Below are 4899 nucleotides of genomic sequence, written 5' to 3'. Positions count from 1 at the left end.
CCTGACCATCAAAATCAAAGTACATAGACTCTGAGTGTGGGCCTGATGGGTTGTCTCTGAGCAAAAGTGCTTAATGTGTGTCACACAGGATTTGTGATATATCTCAGCTTCAGAGAATTGTATTTCTTATTAATAGCCAATGTATGTAAAGCTTTATTCTGTGCCAGGAGCAATGCTAAGGCCTTTACATACGTGATTTTGACAGATGCACCAAGCCTATGATGTAGGATTCTTTTTTTTTTTTTTTTTTGGCCGCACCACATGGCTTGTGAGATCTTAGTTTCCTCACCAGGATTGAACCCTCTCCACCGCAGTGAAAGCGCCGAGTCCTAACCGCTGGACCACCAGGGAATTCCCTGATGTAGGATTCTTATCATCCCTATTATACAAACGAGAAGAACAAGGCTAAAAAGTTTAAATAATGCGTTCAAGCTCACACAGCTTTAATAAAATGGCAGAGCCATTGTATTTGAGCCCAGGTCTTCCTAATACCAGAGATGGTCATCAATCACTATACTGCCTGTTTCTTTTGTGGTCCCATAATTGAGGCTACCTGTTAAATTATGGACTTAGAAGTGAGGAATGTGTTCTCAGCTAGAATTTACAATAATATGCAGTGTGGTTGCAGCTTCTAAGACTGAAAATAGGCTGCTTACATGTGTAAATTTTCAAGCTCTTTTCCTCATGAGAAAAAAAAGGAGGCCAGGTGAAGGGTGAAGCACCAGGGAGAAGATCTGTTGCCCATTTAGAAATTTCCATTTTTGCCTTCTTACACAAGGATACCTATGCCACCTTCTAGCTCATGAACCTGGTAGGTCCACCTAACAGGATCACATTCTTCAGACCTTTCTAGCAAAAGGATGAGGACCTCTTTGCACTTCCAAAGTACTGGATTCTTATCAAGTGAAATTAGTCTTGAGCTGTTCCACATAGAACCGGCACAGGGAGGGCAGCTGCCCTTTGAAGTGGAATGGCATATGCCAAGTTGTGTGTATTATTCAGGAGAGCCAGGATCTAAACTCAGCTCTCAGGCAAAAAACACATAAGTTAAAATTACTCCAGAAAAATCACCTAGGGAGGCCCCTTGGTGGAGATCCTCACCAACTCTGAAGTCCCATCTGGGTGGTTTTTCTCCCATTGTAGGAGCACAGTGGTTGAATAACAGATGATTTTTTTTTTATATTTCATACTACAACAGACATTTTCCGCTTCTTAATATTTTCGCACAATTGTCAGATGAAATAGTAATCATTCCCTTCATGTGTATTGTGAAGCAAGGTATTAAAATGTGATGCCTGCTTTATTTCCTGTCAAAATAGCCTTCTCACCCTCTAAGGCAAGCTGTGTTGACAGCTGTTTGGCTGCTACAAAATCTGTGAGTAGAATGGACAGGGCCCCAGAGACAGGTCATTTGTAAAGTGTTTTTGCTGTTCGTAAAAAGAAAAGTCTTACTTAAAAAAAAAAAAAAAGCACCTGTTTACAGATATATATTGGTGGAATGTGTGTAAATTCAGTTCTCAGTCCCATTCCAGCCAGTAGCACATGTTCTGACCCCCTGGGCAAAATTTTTGCAAAAGTCCATCACTCTGGGCCTCACACCAAGAAATCTGCTTACTTCATACCTCTCAAAATGTACCTTTTCTTCCCCCCTTGGGCCCTCAAATGCCGGTAAGCTCTCTGCCTGTGTCTACAACCAGAGAGAATGTGAGCTCTGGAGGGCTCTTCTAGGTCAAGGATGTTAGACGGGTGGGGCATATGTGCTGCCACCAACCATTCTTATATCCGTGGCAGACAGCACTAACTGATCACAGTACTCTCTTGCTGAATGTAGGCACTGCTTTGGATCTTTCAGGATACAGTATCCAGTCTCAACTGAGCACAACTGGCAAGTGAGTTATCCTGTTCGCCATCCTTGATCCATAAATTTGTAATCTTCTCTACCATCCACTCCACTCCCTGAAGGAAATGGGTTTAAGAAAATTATAACCATCTGTCCTTCACAGGCAATGCTTAGCTATGTTAAACATTAGCCAATTGTGCTTTTACCATTGTATGTTTGAAAACATACGTGCTTTAAGACATGTGACCCATCAGAGTTTTACATCCACTTACCCAGGGTTACACCATTTATGCCACCAATCACAGGATCATGTGTCCAAAAATATGAAAGCATTTGGTGACTTATTTAATAACTACAGACCAACATATGCACAAAACCCATTCTTGAATCATATAGTTTAGAACTAATAAGCAGCATTTCTCTAACTGGTGGAGTCGACATGGACTTTTTTTTTTTCCTGCCCTTTGAATACAGTCTCAAACTGCTTCCTTTAAAAGTCAGGCTTGTGGTTTCAGAACAAGATGATGTAGAATCATTTTTCCCTCCTCCTCAACTCTAAATACAACTTAAAACCTTGGAAATTTATTAAAAAGACAATGATAAAAGGACTCTGAAAGCTGGAGAGAAGATGGTGGATTGATTAGGAAATCTCAGGACTTGAGGAACAACAATGTGGTGACTTTCCTGGGTTTTCTTTTCATCTCCTACACCCGACTGGGCTCTGGAGAGGCCTGCAACCCAGAACCACCAATAGACAGAGACAGGGAAGAAAAAAGGAAGGAAGGAAAAAAGGGAGGGAGGGAGGAAGGGAGAGAGGAAGGGAGAAAAGCTTGCTTTCTCTGCCAAAGGACAGGGAAGGGGAAGCCTAGTAGAGACCTACTGGGGAGCTTCAGCCCTAGCTCCACACCTGGGTACCAGCAGGTGGCCCAGTTCATTCAGAGCAGGATTGAAGCCCTATGTCTCCCTGTCCTCCACCCAGTGATATTAGGAGACCCAGGCCCAGCAGTGTCTGCCTGCCCCTCTGCAGAAGGTGGTCCAGCAACACTGTGCAGCCCAGGGAAGCACCTTCCTACACTGCAGAAGACACTAGCAGGGATTGAGTGGGAGTCCTGGAAGCATCCAAAGAACAAGCAGACCAGAATAGTATTGTGAAGGCTCAGAAAACTATAATGTCATTGGAAATAAAACCCATAAAAGAAGCAGAAACTTATACACTACACCTAAACAGGACTCCTACCTGCTATAATAGAAGATGTAAATAGCATTAAGAGATTCCTAACATAATTACCCAAATATCTAGGATACAATAGAAAATCACTCAGCATATCCCAAACCAGGAAAACCCCAATCTAAATAAGAAAAAAAAAAAAAAATCAACCGATACCAATATGATATGATTCAGATGTTGGAATTTATCTAACAAGGATTTTAAAGCAATTGTAGTAAAAATGCTTCAACAATCAATAACAAATTCTCTTGAAAAAAAATTGTTTAAACAGAAAATCTTAGCAAAGAAATAGAAGCTATGAAAAATAACCAAGTGGAAATTATAGAAATGAAAAGTTATTGTAAAATTAAAAACTCAGATGAACTCAATAGTAGAGTAGAAATGACAGAAGATCAAATCAGGGTACTTGAGGACAGATCAATAAAAATTACTCAATCTGAACAACAGACTGGGAAAAAAAAAAAGAGAGAGCCTCAAGGACCCATGAGACAATAACAAAAGAGCTAACACTTGTATCTTCAGAGTCCCAGAAGGAGAGGAGAAAGTGTGGGACCAAAAAGTACTCAAAGAAATAATAGCTGAAAATTCCCCAAATTTGATGAAAGATATAAATCTACATATTCAAGAAGGTGACAAACTCAAAATAAGATAAGCCCAAAGAAATCCATACCAAGATACATCATAATTAATCTTCTGAAAACTAAAGACCAAGGAAAAAAAAATTTTAAGAACAGGGAGAAACAATGGGAAGGAACACTAACGCAAGTGTTACTATTTTACTGTTTTACTAATACTATTACTGTTACTAATACTATTTTAGTATTACTATCAAGGAGACTGTGGAGGCCAGAAAAAGTGACACAACATTTATCAAGTGCTGACAGCAAAGATTGTCAACTTTGAATCCTATATGTGAGGAAACTATCCTTCAGGAACAAAGGGGAAATAAAGACATTCTTAGATGAAGGGAAACTAACAGAATTTGTTGAGACTGACCCTTAAAGAATGGCTAAAGAAAACTTTCCAAACAAAATGGCAGAAGGCTGGGACTTTCAGAAAGGAAGAAAACAACTGAAAAGGTAAAAATAGAAGTAAACATAATAGATTGTTCTTCACCTCTTGAGTTTCTTTATCCATATTTTCTGGTTGAAACAAAAGTTATAACCCCATCTGATGTGATGCTCCGTGTATGCAGAGGAAATACATAAGATAATTATATTCTAAAAGTGAGGAGGATAAAGGGACCAATTAAAAGACAGATATTGGTAGAGTGGATTAAAAAAACTTGACCCAACTATACGTCATATACAAGTGTACATAGGTAGACAGAAAGTAATGATGGAAACTTAAATATTATGCAAACAATTTTTTTTAAAAACATCATTTTAAAAGGCTATATTATTATCAGATAAAGTAGACTTCAGAGAAAGAAAATTACTAGGGACAAAGAGGGACATTATAAAATGGTAAAAAGGATCACCCCCCCAAGTAGGTATAGCAAATCCTAAATGTGTATGCAACAAACACCAGAGCCTTAAAGTACATGAAGCAGGGACTTCCCTAGTGATGCAGTGATTAAGGATCCGCCTGCCATTTCAGGGGACACGGGTTCGATCCCTGGTCCGGGAAGATCCCATATGCCGCGGAGCAACTAAGCCCATGTGCCACAACTACTAAGCCTGCGCTCTAGAGCACGCGAGCCACAACTACTGAAGGCTGTGCGCCTAGAGCCCATGTTCTGCAACAAAAGAAGCCACCACAATGAGAAGCCCGCACACCACAATGAAGAGTAGCGCCTGCTCGCCACAACTAGAGAAAGCCCACGCTCAGC

The sequence above is a fragment of the Tursiops truncatus genome, chromosome 20 (genome assembly GCF_011762595.2).
Source record: "Tursiops truncatus isolate mTurTru1 chromosome 20, mTurTru1.mat.Y, whole genome shotgun sequence".
Classification (NCBI taxonomy): Eukaryota; Metazoa; Chordata; class Mammalia; order Artiodactyla; family Delphinidae; genus Tursiops; species Tursiops truncatus.
The sequence above is the reverse complement of the archived record's forward strand: the minus strand, read 5'-3'. Positions refer to the sequence as shown.